We start from the raw sequence: 24,157 nt of genomic DNA on the forward strand, positions 1-24,157 counted from the left end.
TACGCTATCGAAATAAAAAATGAGTTGTCTCTTTTTAATATTCGAAATCTTCATTCATTTTTCATATCAATACCTTCGCTCACTAACTATATTATACTATGTATACTGCATTCAGATTTATTTTAGCAGTCGGATGGCCATGAAATAATTTTCTCAAGTTTTTGTAACTAGAACGACATAAAATGTCGTTAATGTCATAACGCCGTTGCCACAAATAATATCAATTAATATTACGAAAACGCCGAAAGTGATTGAAAAAAGAGATAGGGTTTCAGAAAGTGCTATTTAGAATTCAGGTCCGCTCATTCAAATAGATATACCCTGATATTCTAAAATCCAAAATACGTCAGACGGTAGCGAACATATTCAATGTAAGTGAATTTATATGATGTTTCATCTGAATCTGAACGACTTATATTTTAGCTGAATATTTCCACAATCAGAAAGATTGTGAAGGAAGGAGGATGACAAAGAATTTCCTTCTATTGCGAGACCCAAAAAAGTGGTGCCATTTGAGAATTTTATGTTTGAGTGAATTAATGCGAAAAGTTTACTACAGGATTTTCGATGAATGTCATCGTAGAATAAGTTCCCGAAAATTGATTTTTCTATTTTCCATTTGACTTGTCCTATGTATTGTAAATGGCTTAAGGTACCAATAAATACCTAATTATTATTATTATATCAATGTATTGAGATGAACAGTCACAAATACGCACCAGTTGTCCTGCTAATTGTTTATTCATGTGAAATTTTTGTTCAAAGGTGAAGTTCATCTTGATTGAAACTTCCTTTAATTCCTTTTACTTATATTGATGCAAGATGATTTTTGTTGCAGAATTTAACATTCGTGTAATTATCTGTTAATTCCTTCGGGAGATACCCATTCCCAACCACTGCAACATATGCATTTCATCTTTGGGTTAATATTTTTGAAATCTACAACTAATGTAACGTATTCAAATTTTAGCTTTAGCCAAAGAAGATAACGAACATTAACTCTCCTCAAGCTAGTGCACATTATAATGATCTCTTGTATTTTCCATGCAAATAACTGGATTTGGTATGACTTCAATCAGTTTGTATAAACTTCAATTATGTTCGTCACATATTTTCCGAAGAGATTCGACATTGAGATAAAATACGTAATAACAGAAACTTTTATGGGCAACATAGCGTTGATTTAAAACCCAAAAATGTTTTGACAAGCTTCACAACCCCACATTTTCCTACTATACAGAGTGAAATGTGTCAAATATCCATGGCCAACCGACTGCTAAAATAAAAGTGAATGGAGTATAGTTTGTTCTATTTCTCACTCTTACGCACCGAAGTGATCGGCTTGGTGCAGAGCACTGCAGAATCTTATAATGTCGCCACCCTTCTTCAGAATCAAAAATCTAGAAAGCTGGTATGGTTATCAATGCAGAATAGAATCAAAATTGATTGAATTTTTTGGATAGGGTGTTGAATTAGGTGGATAAGGGGTTTCTCGGCACCTCCCTCCCCTTTTATACGCCCTAATCGCATGATTTATGTCACATTCAGCTTTCATTGCAAAATGAATGGATGCGAAAATCGATTTTATTCTTGAGAAAATCGGAACCCAACAATATTGCCAAAATAAACCATGAATACACCGACGTTTATGGAATGATCGATATAATCTTCCATTCCATCCATGTCCCCTCAAGACCAGACAAACAGACCGATGTTAGCGGGAGATTAAGGAATCATTCGAATTCTAATCCCCCAGTAAACCACAAATTAATATTCTCTCTACAAACCCCCGTCTGAGGAAAACCAGCAAAGCCAATCAGAACCTGGCTTATTCCAGTAGGTGCATTATATGAATAAAGTAGCGATTTACTTTTCTCCTGTAAACATAAAACTGCCTTCCAGGCACACACTACGGAATGAATAATGCCCGGCTCTCCCCTACATACGCCCGTTCCACTATTCTGGCTACATACTTAATCCCTGAACCTTATCCAGGTCCTGAAATATCATGCGAAGTGTTTACCCTACGTCCATCTTAAATATTTGAACGCATCAGGCAGCTCGTTTCCGTTTGATCATTACAAACAAGCCTTATGAGGCCAACTCGTTATCTTGGGGATGATTTGTTCCGTTAAACGGATGCCAGCTGAAGGAGTGAGTGGTTGGACATCGAGATAACATCTGCTAACGTTAGATGGCCTCTTTTTCGTCCTGGCAGGTGCCTTGATATTTCAAAAATGGCGGAAATTCGCGTTTTAGCTGAAAGAGAATCAAGTTTCTCAGGTTCTCTTCATAGTGAGAAACAGGTGGTATTTTGAGATTGAAGAATTTGTCTTTCAATTTGAGGTGTATAGCATCAGAAATAGAAAAGCTTGAAAAAGACGTTTTGAAGATGATAAGCCCTCAAATTTCGCTGAACAATTCGTATTCCTTGTGATATCTTCAGATACACGACTTCAACCACAACTGGGAATCTTAATCCAAGAAAATCATATAATTCTTGGATCTCTGTGAACGAGGTGCCCATAAAGAACCTCAGTGTGCCGCCACGCAGACTCAGACTCATCTTACGGTCCATCAACTTTTCATCACCCTTGGCTTGTCGAAGCAATAAATTCCCTATATTCCCCATTTTTTATGTGGTTTGATTCACAGAGATGGGGTATATTGGAAAATGAAGTATTATCACTGCTGGAGTTATGACGTATGTTGTAAAACTGACACAATGTGCTGACCCTTCAGTCATCTGCTGAGGATTCATTCAGTTGCTTATCGTAGGGTGTATAATTTCGACAATAAAAATTTACTGCGTGTATGTGGCCACCGTGCTAGGCATTCGATTACCCGTAAAGTCTAATGTGATTGGGTTATGGGTCATTCTGAAGAAATGGAAAAAGGGAAAAATCTCAGTCATATCTTTATTGATTTCGCTGATTCTTGCTCTAGTTGTTCGTTGAATATCCAAGAGAAAACACGAAAATATATTGAATATAATGGTTATTCGGAAATTTTAATGAAATAATAGAGAACCTATATTTACTAGTTCAGCCTCCCTGCTGGATCAACGTTTCGAATTGAAGTGACGGAAATTTTTATTCGAGTTCATCCCACTGAAAATAAAACTCTTTGCTTTTTTCGGAAAACAGACGGTTCTCAGTTCAAGCACCTCATTCAATTTGAATAATGCACGCTGACGTTTGAGGGATAAGGGGACAGATAAGCCGATTTGTTCGTTGTTTTCTGTTTTGTGTTTATACGCATCAAATTGTGGGCTACACGAATGATTGCTCTTCGTGCGATGCTTGCCTCGTTGGGATACGTATAATAATAAATACTAAACGAGACAAAAATTGAAAAGGTTTGGTGGCCAAAAACGAAAACATCATACTGAAATGTATTTATTTGCCTTCGATTGGCTGATGAAGCTGTCGTAAAATGAATACTATAACTACATGAAGAAAGAGCTTCAATGATTAACAGATGTTTCCTTGTTAGCTTCACAACACATTAACCACAAGGTGTTGTTGTTACTGTGGGTGAATCTGTATTCAGTATTAACTTCTTTTGGGCTCTCTTGATCGTGTTAGATACCAACGGCAACGAATATCCTTTGTTTCTAGAGAACCTTGGCCTTCATGATGTGAGAGCCTTGGTGGACAAGCAAATGTTACAAGAGTAATCTTCCCTTATCTTCAAGGGACGAAACATTTTCCTGGAAAGTACAGATTTGTTCTTGTCTGTGTTTAAAACATATTATATGCTCTTATGGTTGAACCTCTCATGATTTGGATAACTTAGTGAATGCCTGTTTTTAAAATTCACTATTTCAGCCCGAATCCAGAAAATGGAAGCATAAGGTTGGTGTACATAATCGCCTCTGAGTGTATCAATCAAGTTCTGATACAAACTATCAACGTTTTGACTAGGCAGCTGAAATTCCTTCTGCGATGAAAAGAAGTGAACTCAGAATATGCGGAAAACTGGATGAACGGCACGATTGGCACGTGGGCTATCATCAACAACTCAGGCAACAAATCATGCAGGCGTTTCCGTCAATCGAACGCCATTTCGGTCTGTAGCCGATAACAAATCAAGGTTTAATTCGAAACGGTAATTGGTTACGCATTAGATAGTCGTTTGTTCGGTTAATTTGACAATCGGTGATGAATAATGGCGATTTCGATTTTCGCGAGCTTGGTAGAGACCCCAGACGAAACAGCAGATTACTGGTAATCAGGCACTAAACTTTTATCTGAATAAAAGTCGGTTCTCTTTACATTCTGAAAGGCAGACTACATCCAACGTGAAATGACGCCATAAGAATGGAATTTATCCTTTTTTGGAGACGAATATTCGCTGCCGAATATTCAAAAAATTCTAGGGAATTTTCACGAAGAAATGTAAGAAAAAAGCTTAAACGCCGGAAGAGGAAAAAAGAAAGTCTATAAAGCACTTCAGTGGTGGAACCTTGTATTCAAATCATCCGGTTACATGTTTCGGCTTGCGCCATTATCAAACCAAGGATTCTGAAAATTGTTGCTTGTAAGTACAGAATATAAGGTTGAGCAAAAATTAAGAAAAGGTGAAAAACAATAATCTTACAATTTAGTTAAAATGCTCACTGAAACTTACGATTTAAAGGTTCCATTGTCATATGATAAACATCAATCAGAAAAGTCACAAAACAAAAATAAAAATAAAATATATACGGTCAAAAGGCATAATAATATGGGACCCCAAAACACAAGAAAGGACAAACAAAACAAAACACAAACAAACTGACGTTCGTGCTGACAAAATCTTCTTCTTCCAGCCAAGGTTAACTCAAGTGTTCAATTTTCTCGACGATACAGTGGCGTCCCCCGGGGGAATCAATATAAGATTTTTATATGTGTCTTTCACGTTGTTGGTCAACATCGCATTTAGTGTCCTGTATTCTGTGTTCTTAAGGTGTTTAAAGATTTCTACCTCCTCTAGAATTTCCTGTTTGTAGCCAAAATCGCAGTGATGAATAAGTTTGGTGTTCTCTTCAATATCGAACCTATGTCCTTCTTCCCTTATGTGACAACCGAAGATAGATTTATCGTTGTTTGGATTTTTAGCACTATTTAGATGTTCTCTTGTCCTCGTTCGAATGGATCTGCCACTCCTGCCCTGTCAGTTTGTTTGTGTTTTGTTTTGTTTGTCCTTTCTTGTGTTTTGGGGTCCCATATTATTATGCCTTTTGACCGTATATATTTTATTTTTATTTTTGTTTTGTGACTTTTCTGATTGATGTTTATCATATGACAATGGAACCTTTAAATCGTAAGTTTCAGTGAGCATTTTAACTAAATTGTAAGATTATTGTTTTTCACCTTTTCTTAATTTTTGCTCAACCTTATATTCTGTACTTACAAGCAACAATTTTCAGAATCCTTGGTTTGATAATGGCGCAAGCCGAAACATGTAACCGGATGATTTGAATACAAGGTTCCACCACTGAAGTGCTTTATAGACTTTCTTTTTTCCTCTTCATACCCAGCACTTCAAAATGGGATTTTATGAGATTAAACGCCGGAGTCTGTAGGCATCCAACCCGATGAATTGTTGTTGCAGTTGGGTTTTCCCACGAAAATGACTGTTACTCGCAGAGGGTTTCAACGTGGAAATTCGAATTATTTCAGGAAGGAGGGTTGAAAGTGAGAGTTCTCGCTCCACAGGAATGGAAAAATGCTGCTGAAAAGCTGTATAGTATACTTGGATAGCCCGTGATGAATACTATCAAATATAAAGTTCACTTATGATTTTTGTGCTGAGTCATTACAAAAAAAATCCAGCTACTTCCTCAGGAAATACACATCACAAAATATACGAGGATATATTGAAAAATTCTTAGCCTACTAGAGAACTGAACAAAATTTCAATGGATACATTCATTACAGCGAACCTGCAACGTCTCTAGACCTCAAAAAAAATGTGTCTTCTTGATCTGCAAACCAGACCTCCACAGCTCTTATTACCTCCTCGTTGGGAGAAAATTTAGGACCTTTTAACTTTTTTTTTCAGTTGAAGATAGATATGATAATCGGATTGAGCCAAATCTGGTGAATAAAGGGGGTGTTCTAGTAATTCAAACCCAAAGTCACGAATTTTTTGCATGCAACATGAGATTTCTGTGCAGGGGCGTTGTCCTGCAAAAACAAAACACCTTTGGATAGCTTTCCGCGTCTTTTTTCTTTGATTTTTTCCCGTAGAGTGATCAGTAATGTCGAATAGTAATCTCCGGTTATTGTTCTACCCTTATCCAAAAAATTAATCATGATACTCCATGGCAATCCCAAAAAACTGAAGTAAGAACTTCTCCAGTAGATTTTTGGACACGAAACTTCTTAGGTCTTGAATCAGAGTGTCGCCATTCCATCGATTGTTGCTTTGTTTCTGGATCGTAGAAATGTACTCAAGTCTCATCCATAGTAACAATTCGGTTCAAAAAGTCTTCATCGTTTTCAAATCGATCACAGATCGAACGCGATGCTTCTATCCTTTCACGCTTTTGGTCAACATTCAAACATTTGGGGACCCATTTTTGCAGCAATTTTTCTCATGTCCAAATTGACGTGAACTGTATGATGGACGCGTAAGAAATATTCACTGCTTCAGATATCCGTTTTAGCCCAATTCGACGGTCTGATAAAATCATGCCATGAACTGCATCTATATTTTCGGGGACTGACACAGAAACTGGCCTTCCCGATCGGTCATCACCTTCTATGGAAAATTTACCTCTCCAATTTTTCACGGTCGCATACGAAGAACGAAGGTATTAAGCATATCTTCGTAAATCTGCTTCCCTCTTAACCCTTTAAAATACATGTACTTGATGACGGCTCGATACTCCAAGACAACAAGAACAGTTTTCTACTTTATCTGTGACAAACCAGCGTATTTTCAATCCCGATATCGAAAGGGGGGATTCCAACCCTGAACAACGAAAATTGACAGACACCTCAAACTCACCCCTGTCGAATTTTCAACCGGAGAATTCTCTCCGCTAGAACCGCAATCCGAATCGTAACAGATATCCTGTGATCCGTCGATATACGAGTATTCTTGGCCCAATTTCTCCCATTCCGTATATTTGACTTGCCTTTATGGAAACACTGAACACCTATTTACCCGATTAAGGTCGGATTTAGATCTTCCACTGTCATTAACGAGTCTTGTTTATGTGGGGCGTGGTCGAATTGGAAGCCAATTATGTCGGTATCAGGACCGTAACCGGATTTTAGCCGGCAGGGATGAATGTTCCTGATTCGCGTATTGATGAATAGACGGAGAGATTGGAATTGTGATAAAACTTTTTCTCCCAAATAAATTAGGAGATTTTCATATACATAGTTGAGCAGTTAGAATGAAATTATTTTTTGTTGAAGATGAAGGAACAAATTGTCGAATGCGCTGGTCCCAAGACCATCAAAATTCATCAGCTTCCAGATTTGTGAACGTTTTATTGAAGTTGAAAGTGAAGTTGAATCTTTCGAAAACTAGTTCAAGAACCCCGTTTTAATCAATTTCTCGAAGAATATGTTTTAATGTTATATTGCAAAACATCTCTCTCTCTCTCTATTTGAAGTGTTACAGTGCAAATATTATCCCACAAAAAGGACACTCTCCTTCTTTCAATTCAGATTTGATTCAAACCATTATTCGAAATTCAGTTCGAAAAACAAAATAACCTTCTGAATAACTAGCTAAATCTGTGTCACTACACATCTGTGTATCTATTAAAAAGAGTTGTATTCAGCCAAAGTACCCAGTTTTTCAGATTTTTTATATCTGAACATCAAATTACTCGAAAACGGCGCATTATACGGGAAAATATGAAGAATACTTTTATTTCACAAAACGTTCAAATATTTATTAGATATCGTCCAACTCAATTTCAAGAGTTGGGTTCTTTGAATTGTTGGTATTATTGTGGTACGTAATGGTCATACTGAGAAAACTGGAAGACGTGGGTGATAAGATTCATCAAATAAATGAAGAACTATTATGCAATTTCATTTCATTGGATAAAATTCTTTGTTAGATAGAACTAAAAATAACATTTTTCATGTTTTATGAATAGAACAAAGTGTTTCTCTCGACCTCAACAATCTATTCTTGAAATATTTATAGAAGTCAAAGACTCACCCTGTATAGTAAGTTCGTATCTGATCAAAATCAAAAGCCTCTCCGCCGGAGGGCTGGATGCGGCCCTGTGGCCCGATTGCATCATTAAACCCTTTCCCCTAGTTCTTATTTCCAGAAAATTATCCGCATATTGGCCTGATCATGTGTAACTTAATTGCGTTTCCTAATTGTAGCAGTACGGGTTTCGATTGGAATTAGTGTCGCTGTATCGCATAATTTGTTGAAATTTGCTAATTTGAATTTACAGCACTATGCCGATATCGGAGAAATGAACTGGCTTCTGTTCGGTACGATCCTTTCATAAGTTAGATGGCGGTATTGATATTGATATGGACAAATGGACGCGAATTGTGGATTACGTCGAGTCCATTTCGATGCATACTCTAACTATAGTTGAATTAGTGACAGAAAACGAAACTCTCGGTGCTGATGATAATGAAAATAACCTGCCAACTTTACTGAAGTAGTTTTTGAGTTTTTTTTTAAAGAACAAATGGAGACACATTATACAGGTTGAATCTTTGATTAGTACAAATATTTCGACAGTAGATTCTTGAGGTCAAAAGAAACACATAGCCATCCCAAAAAACTGAAGCAAGAACTTTTCCAGAAGATTTCTGGACACGAAACTTCTTAGGTCTTGGAGAACCAGAGTGTAGCCATCCCATCGATTGTTGCTTTGTTTCTGGATCGTAGAAATGTACCCAAGTCTCATCCATAGTAACAGTTCGGTTTAAGAAGTCTACATCGTTTTCAAATCGAGCACAGATCGAACGCGATGCTTCTACCCTTGCACGCTTTTGGTCAACATTCAAACATTTGGGGATCCCTTTTGCAGGAATTTCTCAAATTGACGTGAATTATATGATGAACGCGTTCGTATGAAATATTCAGTGCTTCAGATAGCCGTCTTCGCCCAATTCGACGGTCTGATAAAATCATGTCATGAACTGCATCGATATTTTCGGGGACTGACATAGAAACTGGCCATCCCGATCGGTCAAGATCTTCAATGGAAAATTTACCTCTTTTGAAGCTGGCAGTCCAATTTTTCACAGTCGCATACGAAGGACATTGATCATCAAGGGTATTAAGCATACTTCGTAAATCTGCTTACCTTTCAACCCTTTTAAATACAGGTACTTGATGATGGCTCGATACTCCGATTTTTTGATTTTCACAATTTCGGTGGACATCTTCTTTCTTTTAATTTATTGCGTAACTCTGGTTTACTTTTTTGACCTTAAACTTCACACCGACACTTCTAACAAGTTATTGTTCGTTGCTATGGTAAAGCAATATTTCTTGTATGCATGGAACTGGTCTAGGCTACCTAGATATCAATACATCCTCGTGACTATGAACTCGAATCTGCCTGTTGATAATTAGCAAATCTGAAGGTCTGTTCTTTGTCCTGGAAACTTCTACGCAGTTATCCCTCAGAACAAGGAGCACCTCTCACGTTCAGAAATAATTTCGGGACTCCTGACTACACCACGTTCTTCATAATTTCAATACTCTTTTGTTGTTCTTCAGTTCATAAACGAATGTAGACCTTGTCGAAACTTGATACGAATCTTTGTTTATGTTTGCATCCCACCAAAAATTCATCTTGCGAAAGTGGTTCCTAAGACCAGGGAGCCACACACTTCAATCTCCCAGCATGAAAACCGATTCTGCCAAGTATGAAACGCTTCCCGGAAAGTAGAAAGTTCGGAAAGTTTCATGACTTCGCAGTTTCGAAATCCGAAACAGCACTTAAAACCGTGGCTCCACCAGAAACACGGACTATATTATTGGGAAAGCGTATTCTTCGGCAATTCCAAGGAGAAAAATCAGGCCCAAATTGATTTATAGCGTTATAAATCTCCGAACAACTATCAAAACTCGGAAAATATCTTTCGAAATCTCCGGGGCGGCGTTCGACTAGAACTCATCGTTATATCAACGTGCGGATAGATAAAACAGTCAGGAATTGTGTTAGGGTTATAAATTATCCCCGTTTAACTCAAAAACCCTCAAACTTCGCCAATTATCGAGAACTAACCGAAGTTTCGGAGTGCAGTAACGATTGCAATAGTTCCCAAGTCATCGGTTCGGGTCTTCATTGTTAATGGAATGCTTTTCAGATTCTGGGAAATTCACTCGGCTATCGGAAATTCGGAGACGGGCTATTCCCACTTGATGTCTATTACATTTCGACCATATCCGGTCAGTCGGAAATATTCCGTTCCACCTTTCTTGATCGACGATCGGACCGATGATTAGTTTCGGGCCTATTTGGATGTTCTCGTGTTGTATCGATAATAATTACACCCCAGTTTACACCGCAGACTCAAATGTCATACATATTGTGAAAAAGCAACTCTTGTAGTGATAAATCACATCTCGGCAAAACCGTTCGTTCTTGAGGAAGTTAAAACTTACCCTTTTTTGTAAGTTTTTAGAAGGTCTCTTCCAGGAAAACTATTGTAGATCCAAATGTGATGAATATTCTGAAAGAGCAGCTTTTCTTGTGATGAATTTCAAGATTTCATCCGTCTCGGCGCAATCGTTCGGTCTTGAGGTAGTTTTAACTGACCCAATGTTTTTGGGAAATTTTCTAAGGTCAACTTTCGAGTCGTTTATCTCTCAATAAAAGTAACCATAGATAGAAATGTTATAGATACTCCAAAAGAGCAACTTTTCTTGTCATAAATCTGAGAACTTCATCCATGAAGGTGCAACCGTTCTTTCTTGACGAATTTTTAACTAAACCCAGCGTTTTCAGGATTTTTCGAAGGTTAGCTTTCGAGTCGTTTATCCCTCAATAAAAGTAACCGTAGATGAAAATGTGAAACATATTCTGAAAGACCAATTCTTCTAGTAATAAATCTGAGAATTTCATCGGCGCAACTGTTCGGCCTTGACGAATTTTTTACTGGATTCATCTTTTTCAGGATTTTTCGAAGATCAGCTTTCGAGTAGTTTATCTCTCAATAAAAGTAACCGTAGATGTAAATGTGATACATATTCTGGAAGAGCAACTCTTCTAGTGATAAATCTGAGAATTTCATCCATATACAACCGAATATCACAAATATTCGAGCATGTATGTAAATGCCTGGGTTTCAGCTCAACGTTCAACCAACGTGGTTCGCCAATTTTTAAAGGAATTCGGTTCCGAACAACGGAATTATTGCCGAAATGTTTCAAATATTGGAGGTGTAATCCGAGCGGAGGGTCGGAATTCCTTAATTCGATATCCCTGGGGTCCGTTTATTACACCTTGAGCCAGGGTGTAGCTCTCAAGTTCATGTTCTGGTTTCAATTTTCAACAGTAGCGGATTTGGGGGTTGTGGTATTAGTGTTATCCCGGACTCCACGCTATGCCCTGATACCATCTTGAATATTTCATTGTTGATCCAAATCCAAGGCTCACCTGTTCTTATTGTTATCGGAAGGAATTGGTAATTCACGCAGGTATCGGATTTGGGGGACTTTTGTATAGCTGAGTATTGCCTATGTGGATACAATGAACACGAGAAATGATGAAGCCGTTTATTCTGTAATAGGTGGTGGTCCAAGATGAAAATTTGAGTCTGTCAGATTAATCTAAGGAGGGATACCTTGGACCAAGTCAAATAACTACGGAGTAGGCCATTGAAAATGAAACAGTGGCTCTATTCAAACAAAATTCAACACTGTATCGCTTAAAGCCTTGGTGTCACAACCCTAATTCAAAGAACCCAACTCTTGAAACTAAGTTAGACGCTATCTAATGAATATTAGAGTGTTTTGTAAAATAAAAGTATTCTTGCTACTATGCAACCATGCTTTTATGTCGAGAGACATAATCAGTGGTCCAAGTTTCCCGCACTGAGTTTAGATAATAGTTACCTTCAAAAAAATAAAATTGAATAATGAAAATAAATATAAAAAATATAGAAAGGTTCAAAAAAGAAAACTTCTCGGAAATAAGTGAGAATCTTTGAAATAAAAAATATGTATTTCATACGCTGATACATCTGATGATGAAAACCTAGAAATAGACAATTGTTGGTTATAGATAATTGTTTTCTTTCAATGTTTTTCCTGATGAACAAACTTATGGTCAAGTCAAAAAAAAAAATGAGTTGCTACCATTCACAGAAACAACTTGTGGAGTGAAAAGGTGTTCAACTCTCTCGAACTCCCCATACTCTGGCTGAATAGAACTCTGTTTAGAAGATCCACAGATGTATAGTGTCACAGATTTAGCTTCTTATTCTGAAGGTAATTTTGTTTTTCCAGGGGTGGAACAGCTCATTATGAAAACTCAAAGAGGCTATATCTTTTTATTAGGGACGAATCTGAAAGAATGGTGTGGGAATAAAGTGTTTCTTCTGACCTCAAGAGTCTACATTTAAAATATTTTTACGAGTCCCAGACTCGCCCTGTAAATTCGACATATTTCGATTCGTAGGTGCTCTGAAACCGCCTGAATGAGATAAATTGTAATTTTCATTGAAAGTCAACAGTTTCATTTACGCCATCGCGTCATAGAATTCGTGCTGCCGCAGAAATCACCGGAAACGACCGTGATGCTGTGACGTTACCAATTTCCCCGGTAAATGAGATGCTTTGAATTATGGGAAATTTTCAATTTGACGCTGCAAATGCATCTGTCGACAAATGTTTAACGGAAAGTGAGATATTGTAATGAAATGAGCATTCAGATCAATAATAATGGATGTGTGGAATGTGTTAAATTTCCAAGGCCAACCGACTGCCTTTATGAAAGTGAATGGACTATTATAATTGAGCCAAGAATTATCTTCGGCAGCGTGAAACATTTCTTATTGAAACCCAGTAATGGATAGTTTTGCTCTCCGGTCAGTTGTTCAAACCAAACGGAAATAATAACCTCACTCAGTATATATACCGGGTTGCCCACCCCAGATTATTTGTGGTTGATGTTTGAGAATCAATTATTATCACTCTGTAGATTCCAGAGTTGAAAGTTTTTTATACCTAGAAGTAGCCAATTGATCTATTCCAAAAAAATACTGTCTGTATCGCTGGCGTAATTAGTTTCTTAATTAATTGCTATTTAAAACTCCGTATTTCAAATTTTTCGCCTTTATCTCGTAAAAGGTGCTTCTAAGGCATAAAGTGATCTGAAGAAACTCATCATAATTCTAGCTTGCAATTCCATTTTTGAGGTCAAATACAGGCTTTGATATATATCTTTGTTTTCGAACACCTTGTATATATGACAATAATTTTAAATTGTGCTTCCGAACACCCTACACACACCACAAGAAAAGATTTTCAAAATATCTCCATTTACTCCCTCAAAATGGGTGCCGAGTCCGGGGTCGGCCACCCGGTATATCGTTATCCCAAACAACCCCATGATCCCCTATCGGCTACTCATAGGTACCTGCAACGTAATAAACGCAATCGTTACCATATTTCACCCGGATTTCCCGTCAGAATATAAACTCTGCATTTTTCTCAGATCTCGGCCTCCAATAAACAGAAGCACCCTCAAAACGGGGACATCTTCGTGGCCATTCATAACTCGAAAAACACATTAGGATTTTTCGCTGGATATCTCCGCTGCTTTCCGGTGTTTCCAGTGTCGATTTATTACGGCCCGTTTTCATTAGCAGAAGTGTATTCGCCGCATTTATAAAAAGGGTTTTAAGAAATTTAATGGTTTCGTTAAGGCCCTAATGGATTTCGGGGCTTTCTTCATAAAATAATATCCGCAATTTTTCTAATTAAACCCTTAATAAAGCCTATTTACCCTCGGAGAAAGGGAGATTTTCTCCGCCGGGGGCGATTTCCGAAATTAAGTCGAGTGGTAAGACTGTCCCTGTTATTCGACCGCAAAAAAGGTGGATTATGACGCGACTGTAATTAGCGTTTTTTTTTTCGGTTGAATATTTGAATAATACATAGTGTTTTCATACGGCCGGAGTTCGCTCAGGGTTGGAGTGGATTACCAGAAAACATTCATTAAGCCTTTGTCCACGTGGAATATTTCATAACAGGAAGTATTATAAGCCAGTTTTTATCACGTCTTCGATGTTGGGGAAAATTAATTAATCCTAGGCTTAAGAGTCTATTTTGGGATGACCAATTTCAGTAAATACACTGCCTGAATATCGAAAACATCTTCGTGAACATAAATGGCCGATTATGCTCAACTCTGTATACTCCATTCATATTTATTTCAGCAGTCGGTTGTCCATGAAATAATTTTCTCAAGTTTTTGTAACTAGAACGGAGTAAAGTTGGCACTTTGAAACGTCGTTAATGTCATAACGCTGTTGCCACAACTAATATCAATTTTTATTACGAAAATGCCGAAAGTGATTGAAAAAAGAGACAGGGTTTCAGGAAGTGCTATTTAGAATTCAGGTCCGCTCATTCAAATAGTTATACCCTCATAATCAAAAATCCACAATACGTCAGACGGTAGCGAACATATTAAATGTAAGTGAATTTATGAAATGTTTCATCTGAATTTAAACGACTTATATTTCAGCTGAATATTTCCACAATCAGAAAGATTGTGAATGAAGAGGATGACAAAGAATTTTCGTTCTATTGGGAGACCAAAAAAAAGTGTTGGCATTTGAGAATTTTATGTTTGAGTGAATTAATGCGAGAAGTTTACTACAGGATTTTCTATGAATATCATCGTAGAATAAGTTACCGAAAATTGATTTTTCTCTTTTTCATTTGACTTGTTCTGCACATTGTAAAGGTCTTAAGGTACCAATAAATACCTAATTATTATTAATATGTCAATGTATTAAGATGAACAGCCACAAATACGCACCAGTTGTCCTGTTAATTGTTTATTCATGTGAAATTTTTGTTCAAAGGTGAAGTTCCTCTTGACTTGGAACTTCCTTTCATTCCTTTCACTTATATTGATGCAAGATGATTTTTGTTGAAGAATTCAACATTCTTGTAATTATCTGTTAATTCCTTCGGGAGATACCCATTCCCAACAACAATATTTTTGAAATCTACATCTGATGTAACATATTCAAACTTTAGCCAAAGAAGATAACGAACATTAACTCTCCTCAAGCTAGTGCATATCATGATATTATACTGATCTCTTGTATTTTCCATGCTAATCACTGGATTTGGTATGCCTTCAATCAGTTTGTATGAACTTCAATTATGTTCTTCACATATTTTTCGAAGAGATTCGACATTGTGATAAAATACGTAATAACAGAAACTTTTATGTAGAACGGGCAACATATCGTTGATTTAAAAGCCAAAAATGTTTTGACAAGCTTCATAACCCTACATTTCCGTACTATACAGAGTGAAAAGTGTCAAATTTCCATGGCCAACCGACTGCTAAAATAAAAGTGAATGGAATATAGATTAGTGTAGATATATAAATATCCCTCGACATTCGGACAATTCAGATGCGGTCAGAGATAAAAAAAAAATAGTTATATCTATCTGTAACTATAATAGGAATCAGAGATATAAATAAGTCTGCTTTTTATGGTAATTCAGTTGTGCAGGCAAAAAATTTCAACATACATAATTATTGCATTTTCACTCTGCCGATGGACACGACAACTAGTTGTGGACTATGCAAAAGACATGTTTCCGAATAGTTTCGATAATTGCATCCTCGACTCGACTATTTTTCGCCCTTAGGCGATCGGAATTTGGAATGCGAGTTTCGGGCGGAAATTGCGAATGGAGTATTTCCTACCGCTCTATTTGAAATGTTTGTAGCTACACAATGAATGTCAAAGAAAAAGTTCGATGACCAATATTCCGGAAAGAATTTATTTACGTGTGTGAACCTGATATATTCTTTTGAACGTCTGTTCATGAGATGAAAAAGTTTTAGGGGTTGTTAATGTAACGGGGGACCATACAGGGTGAGCCTTTGACTCGTACAAATATTTCAACAGTAGATGGTTGAGCTCAAAAAAAAAAACACTTTTCTCCCTTACCATTTTTCCCGAATCGGCTCGGTTTAAAAGATACAGGCTGTTGAAAAACCATAGAAAAATGTTATTTTCACTTCTACCTCATAAACGGTTTTATAGAATGAACTGAATTTTGGAGTATAGTATGTCATTAATTTGATGAATCTTTTTCGAATACAAGATAGCATCCACATCTTCTAGTTTTTTCAGTATCACCATTACGTACCATAAAAATACCAAAAATTCAAAGAACCCAACTCTATAAACTGAGTTGGATGCTACCTGATGAATATTTGAGAGTTTCATGAAATAAAAGTATTCTTCATATTTTCTCGTATAATGCCCCGTTTTCGAGTAATTTGATGTTCAAAAATTAAAAACTATCTTTGAAGTTTGAAAAATTGGGTACTTTGGCTGAATACAACTCTGTTGAAATGATCCAAAGATGTGTAGTGTCATAGATTTAGCTTATTTTGAAGGAATTCTATTTTTCAAGGGCTGGCACAACTGCCAATTATGTTGATATTTTTATCAGGGCCGAATCAGAAAAAATGGCATGGGAAAAAAGTGTTTCTTTTGATCTCAAGAACCTACTGTTGAAATATCTGTACCAGTCAAAGACTATCTTTCCATGGGGAGTATAGTAATGTTGAATTCATTCAAAGAATCAGCTAAATAAGGAATTCCTTCAGATGAACGTTAATTATGTTCGTCACATATTTTCGGATTCATTCATTTTCCAAAGTAAATTCACGTTGTGAGAAATTTAGCACACATTTATGTAGCACAGACAATATAGAGCGGATTCAAAACCTAAAAATGTTTTGAAAAACTTCATAACTTGACATTTTCTTACTATACAGTGTGGAATGTGTCAAATTTCCGAGGCCAATCGACTACTTTTATCAAAGTGAATGGACTACAGTCCCATCATTCCGAATTCTGAATTCCGTGATAAATTCCCCACCATTATTCAGTCCTCTCATTACAACCGGAGAATTAACTGCAGCCCCTTTCTTCGAGAATATTTTCTGACCGCGAAGAAGAATTATGTTAATGAGAGTCATGATCATCACTCACCGGCCCGGAGATAAAAATAACAATGGCTGGCAAAAGTCTATTTTAATTAAAAACATTTCCTTCGGCCCGCTTCCTACTCCGCTCTCCTCCCGATTTCCTCATTTTCCGGCACCGGGAAAAAATCTATCGTTATCATAATAAAGATTAAAAGGCTCCTCAGAACGATGTCATTGTACCGTTCAACACAAAGAAAATTGCTCACTTAACGTAATGCAATGTAATTTCTGATGGAGCTCTGCGCGAGCTCTGGACGACTTCGATTATCTTATCTGGTGTTTCTAGTAATTGGAGTGGGGGTAATAGTTAATAGGGGGAATGGGGAGAACTTCGAATATTAAAGGGAGGATTTAGGATGATTCTGGTTGGAGCGGGAGTAAAACCTACTGCGGATTATATTTAATACGAGCGGAAGATGGGAAAAAAGATTCAGCAGCGAAAATGGATAACCCATTTACCAATAGTAATCTACGTTTCAGGAATCAGCCATAACTGGGTTCATTTTTTCTTCATAGATACTACAGGAAACCAAGAAGAGAAGGTGCTATAAGGGACCACTAAATTAACTTCGTTTTTGTAATTTTTTTGACGAAAGAGATGTGAAATTAGAATCTAATCATGGTGTCAGGCAGTGTTTAGGATTACCCAAGTAAAACTTTATAAACTATATCGAATTTTGCACAGAACTATTACCAGGGATAGCCAGGCTACGCTGGAGTACCTGGAATCACACTGCAAGGGTGCTCTGCTGACATGGGAGTGCTATAACTGGCCAGCGGCAATGAGTGACTCTACTATGGGTACCAGGGCATTGTGGTGTTGAAGGAGATGAAAAGGCGATGAACATCAAGGTTAACACCTGCTGAAACTGAACCTTTCTGTGGGCTTGGAAAAGACCAATGTAAGGGCTTTGCACCAGAGATCTAACAATGGGAGTTGAACACAGAATATCCCTCTAGACTCTAGAGAAACACTCCTGGACTTACTCAGTCAAAGAAATTCGTGATTAAGTCACCAACCATCACCAAAGCTGCTGACTGACTTCTGGTGATGGTAGGGCTGCTGACAGGGCACTGTCGGTACAAGTATCATTTGTACCGAATGGGAAAGTCAGCAGTTGAGTTTTGTACGCTCTATGGATCAGAAGCAGAAACAGCTGAACACATGGTATGCAAGTGTCCAGAGCTTGCTGGCCTAAGAACCATTCATACGAGGAAACCGGTCCTGGATAGTGACGAGGTAACGGCCAAGACTCCTGAGGATATTGCCGGTTTTATCAACACCATTGACGACCTCCTCGGGTTTCTATGAAGGAGTAGGGTAGAGAACAAAAGATCTACATGGTCGCAGTTCTTGGAAGTCACAACGACCCCGGTTCAAATGATAATAATAGTCCCAAGAACAATCTGGAGCAGCTTCCTAACGCTTTGTTCCAACTGTCCCAAAATTTCATAAATTGAGAGTAAGCCTCGAAGAGTAGGCGAGCTCGTGGGGGACAAACCAAGTATTGGCTTCATCAAGACTTTCAATTTTATTTTTATTTAATTTTTTTTCACTGGTATTCAAACCATTCTTTTCTAAAAGAGTCAAGAACACCAACTAATCATGCAGTGGTGTCTGATCCTAATAAATTTCTTGAAGCAAATATTCCTGAAATGAATTATTGATTGAAGATTGAAGATCAGTGATCCCTGTCCACTGTTGAGCAGTGTATGTTCATAGAATCTCAATAATATCCAAACTAAGCGGTCCAAAAAGTGATTTAAGATGTAAACAATCATTCGAAATTCATTAGAATGGATTAATCCACAACGAAATCGCAAACTGACCAGCACAGTTATAAAAACATCGAGATAACTCTATCGATTTTCGTGAAACATCGTCACCTCTCACCCCTGCACGCCGACGAGGGATTCAAATTCAACTTTTCACCCTCGCAGGTGATCAGTCTCCCTTTCGCAGAGTTGCACGTTCTCTCCGAACTATATTATAAAGAAATTAAACGCAAAAAGCCAATTTAAGTTCCGTAATAGTCTGTTTCGTTTTAATCTAATAAAATGGTGAAATTACAATACGGGATAAGCTTCGCAAATTGGATTAAAACAAGCCGTATTGGAATTAATGTTATTTTGACGGTTTGGCAACGTTCCTATAATCACTCTGAAATCGTATTGTTGGCGAGTTTTAATCGTTCCTTTTACAGAGTTTCAAAGGGAGAAATGTGAAATTAACACTGGGGGTTTGCTCCGGATAAAAATCGATAGAGGTCGGATGTCACGGATTTTCATGAATTCGTTTGGTATTGGTAGATGGGAATCGCCGATTCAGCATGGAGTTTAATTGAAATAGCGCATTCAAAGTTTACTTTGGCTACTTTGCCAAAGAAAAACACATAGTTAGTGCCCCTGGAGTTCATCCATTTTCGAACAGTGGTTGTACACACATCATACAGGAAGCTTTCTCTAAGTTCCAGGTTGCTTTGCACCACTTTTTACAGGACCAAAGTTGTCGCTTGTATCTAGAAGGAAAGCTTATCTTAACCTTTTTCGGTCTTGGTTAAAGATAGCTAGAGCACTTTCCATTGATTGAGATTCGATTCTAACTGAGCAATTTTCGATCGTTTGCATCTCAACTATGCTTTCCAAAAATCCCTAGAATTCATATACTTTGTGTTATCATCTTCGGAATCAAAACGTCCGTTTTATAACTGGTTCAGAGATTCATTACTAGTGGTATCCCTTGCACTATTCAGAAGTACTGGTAGGCAATTTTGATTCATCTTGTTGAAGTTCTGCTCTCAAAAGACGAGTATGTCTATCTTTAAACTTAAATTACCCGAAAACGGAAATTCCGAGAGTAATTCTTCACGAAGAAAAACCTGACAAAAAAAGTATGTGTTCAGTCCTTTTTGTGGCTTAACATAGAAGAAAGGTGAAGCTTGAAAACTTCTCTAAGTGTACCAGAAACAAAACAACAATCGATGGAATGGCGACACTCTGGTTCTGCAAGACCTAAGAAGTTTCGTGTCCACAAATCTGCTGGAAAAGTTCTTGCTTCAGGTTTTTGAGATTTCCTTGGATTAATAATGATTGATTTTTCTGATAAGGAAAGAACAATAACCGGCGATTACTATTCGACATTACTGACCACTCTACGGAAAAATATTGAAGAGAAAAGACGCGGGAAGCTACCCAAAGGTATTTTGTTTTTGCAGGACAACGCCCCTGCACACAAATCTCGTGTTTCCATGCGAAAAATTCGTGAATTAGGGTTTGAATTACTAGAACACCCCCCTTATTCACTAGATTTGGCTCCATCCGACTCTTTCCTCAACTGAAAAAAAGTTCAAAAGGTTGTAAATTTTCTTCCAATGAGAAGGTCATGAAAGCTGTGGAGGTCTGGTTTGCAGAGCAAGAAGAAACATTTTTTTTGGAAGGTTTAGAGACGTTGCAGGTTCGCTGTTATAAATGTATCCAATTAAGAGGAGACCATGTCGAGTAATATAATATTTTGACATTGAAATTTTGTTTGGTTCTTCAGCAGGCTAAGAATTTTTCAATACATCTTTGTATTTTTATCTCCTGCATAAAAAAAAATAATTTTCTTTTTTTGCCTGGACAGAGTGATGATTCTTCGACTTCTTTGAAAAAAAAAAAACAAAGAGGAGTATCAAATAATATTTTCTTTTTCTGTTATAACAGCTTCTTTCGCTGTGTGGAGCTGAAATAGAATTTTTTTCAGTTCCTATTGGTAATTTTCCTCAAATATCTTCACAACGTGAGCCTCTCAAAGATACCTCACGAATTGTATCCTTGTTTCGTAGAAAACATCAAAATGAACCGAAATAACGCGGAAGGCGAGCCAAACTTATTATTCCGAACCATCACACCATCCAATTTACTGAGCCACTCGAAAAAATTCGTTCCGAACGAATCCCACGCTGTTTACAAATTAACAAATTTTATTATTCTTGCGGTTCATCTCACGTCCGAGGCCCTCGTGCATCAAAAACCTAATGGTACATACAATCTGTACGAACGGGAAATTTTTCGCTTGATTAATTAATCACGGGTTTTTATCTAAATGAGTTTACCCAACAGGGGACGCCGGTTATAAATGTGGCAATTTCCCCCCAACAATGGAATTATATCAGGTCGAATACATTTTTATTTTCTCCGCTCCGTACAAAGAAAAAGATTTTCTGATGGGGGAGATGTCTTTGTGTTTACGAATTCCTGTGAGTGATAGTCGCGTCAGGTTTCGCAGGGCCGGATTGATATAAATTGGGGGGAGTTGAAGGAACATTTTTTCTCCTTATTAAAAGTGGGCCTCTCCACTTTGTTTTGGAGCATACATAAATGCCTATTTTTCTTGAGTTTGCTGCTCGAAATTTGATTCGTTTTCTGAAAGAGGACATGAATAACGTTGAATTAAGGTACAAAGATGAAAAACTATTACTAGAAATAGATCAATCAAGTGACAGGCATTTTCTGTATTTAAGGGGTCATTGTTGCACAACTTTTATGCTTATTGGTGATGTGATAAATATTTTTTGTTTTGTTATAAGATGCAAGAATGAAAAAAACCAACTAGTGAACTGAACACCCAACATAGAGCTGGCCATGAGAAAAAAAAAACTATTTTCGAGATTCCTGTCACAATAATTGAGGCAGATTCGAGATGATGAGAGAACAGCAATTTTCACCTACTTTCTTGGAGTTACTGCCAAATCAGTCATCTGTTGGTATCTCAACAATATTGCAGAGGTCCCTTAGAGAGATGTTTTCAAAGTCATTCTACTCCAGATGGGTGGACCAGTCTGTTCACCATTATAAGAACCACATCTCACATTCACGTCAACCGTCATTTTAAAAGCGAAGGTATTTCATTCGACATTCTAACATTCTTTCTTTTCGAATATACCTCTGAAATTTCGACTGTGTGCTTCGAGTGCCAGCTCAATGTATTCAAGTCTTCCGTTTTGACGTCATTGTATATGCTACAATAGCCTGTGTCTTCCCAACTTCGATCATTATTCTGCTAAAAAGAACCTGACGTTTATATTTCTTACAGATAAAACCCCTATTATGGGGTAGATATCAAGGTTCTTGTTTCGCTGGCGATAAATAAGATTTCGAAAGATCGAAGATTATTAAGAAAGATCATCGAAAAATTAAACTAGCTTTCCTAGTTTGAAAATAAATCGACTAAAACCGGAAAAATCCAAAAAAATTGGTCAAATTTGGAGAGCTGTAGCTAATAGGAATATGATTTTTGATACATGCTGTTTTTTTAGTTATAGACTGGTCCTTTTCGAATACAACGAGCCATTTTTTATGATCCTATCTCTAATACTTTGGATTTTATGATTTTTTTCGCGAAGGTCCAATTTCACGGAATTTCCGGAGGCGATAACTCGAAAAATGAATTTTTTAAAAATATTCTGTCAGCAGAATCGTAATCTACACCCTCGAATTATCCAAAAAACAATTTGTTATGTGAATCTGAAAAATTTCATATTTTTACAAAATTTCCATACATATGTAGGTATTAAAAAATTTCCATTTTTCGATTAAAATTTTTTTTCTTCGATTTTGATGAAACTTGGTTTTTTAATTGATTCAAGAGCGTAGATTACGATTCTGCTAACAGATATTTAAAAAAAAATTGTTTCTCCAAGATATCGGCCATGGAAAATCCGTAAAATTGGACCGAAAAAAATCATAAAATTCAAAGTTCTGAAGATAGGATCATAAAAGATAGCTCGATATATTCGTAAAGAACCAATCTATAAGCAAAAAAATCAGCATGTATCAAAAATCATTTTTCTATTAGCTACAGCCCTCCAAAGTTGACCTATTTTTCCGGATTTTTCCGGTTTCAGTCGATTTATTTCCAAACTAGGACAGCTAAGGGAAAACTAAGTACACCATCGTAATCTACGCCTTCGAATCAACATAAAAACAGAGTTTCATCGAAATCAAAGAAAAAAAAAATTTTTGTTGGGACTTGGGAAAAATTTTCATCATAGGGAACTAATTTAAATAGAAAACTATTTTCTACGCGGATAATATTTATAATATCTAATGAGTTTTATGAAGAATTGGATCTATAAGGTTAACGTTACTCACACCTCCTGAAATTGGAAGAAGTTTATATGTCATGCAGTATATCGGATTATGAATATGGGACATGGTTCTATGTTCAGGTTGGAAAAAATGATATTAGCTCATGGAAATCAAATGCAAATATGCCCATCGTTCGCATAGTGCCAGTCCCGTATCGTTTCAACTCAGAAAACCTGAAACCTGCTGAAAGAAGGAAGTAATCGTCTTGATATCCTCTTTGAAAAAACCCACATTGTTCAGCTCGGTCTGTACTCTCACAATTGAAAAGCGGGGCTGAAATTGGGGCATTTCCCTCAATCCCCCCATTTACCGACATCAAAAAAACCTGCAATATATCTCTCGCGTTCAAACAAAACTGGAATTCAAACAGTTTGTACCGAAGATAATAGGAAAGCTCTCTCTATCTGTATAACAAGGAACTGGAAGTAGTGGATCCATGGCTCCTCGATGCAACACTCTGGACAAAAGTAGAAAAAGCATATTCCTGAAAGGAAATAACTGGATACGACCGTGCATGTAATGCACTGTCCTGACGTGTGCAATCGCTAAGGAGGATTGGGACAGGGGCGGAGTGTTTCCATTTCTTCTTTCTCTTCGATACAGTCCAGGCTTAGTATCGATTTTGGAAAGTAAGCGGATGTCAGGTTTTTCCATGTTGTTTTTTTGGGTTGCAACTGTCAATTGTGGTCCTCATTTTAGTTTTACTTAATGTGAATTGTTTATAAGGTACTGAGAGAAACTAGCTGCTTCAAACAGTAAGAAAAAGAGAACACACAGAGTAAACAGGGTATAATTGAGTGAAACATAAGCCGGTGGCCTTTGAGAAACAGG

General features: G+C 37.2%; 1 protein-coding gene and 2 long non-coding RNA genes across 3 annotated transcripts in view; 1 reads left to right on the forward strand and 2 right to left on the reverse strand.

Annotated features, from left to right (window-relative positions):
- LOC123307370 (neural cell adhesion molecule 2) overlaps nt 1-24,157 on the reverse strand; it is a 146,272-nt gene that overhangs the window by 109,993 nt on the left and 12,122 nt on the right. The window lies entirely within an intron of this gene.
- On the reverse strand, nt 4,448-4,880 carry LOC123307372. Its single transcript, XR_006536972.1, has 2 exons — nt 4,633-4,880; nt 4,448-4,526 (listed from the first exon to the last, which is right to left on the reverse strand). It is a non-coding gene; the product is annotated as an uncharacterized LOC123307372 (long non-coding RNA).
- Nucleotides 5,198-5,492, forward strand: LOC123307371. Its single transcript, XR_006536971.1, has 2 exons — nt 5,198-5,307; nt 5,414-5,492. It is a non-coding gene; the product is annotated as an uncharacterized LOC123307371 (long non-coding RNA).

Source organism: Coccinella septempunctata, chromosome 2 (assembly GCF_907165205.1).
Source record: "Coccinella septempunctata chromosome 2, icCocSept1.1, whole genome shotgun sequence".
In the NCBI taxonomy this organism is placed as follows: domain Eukaryota; kingdom Metazoa; phylum Arthropoda; class Insecta; order Coleoptera; family Coccinellidae; genus Coccinella; species Coccinella septempunctata.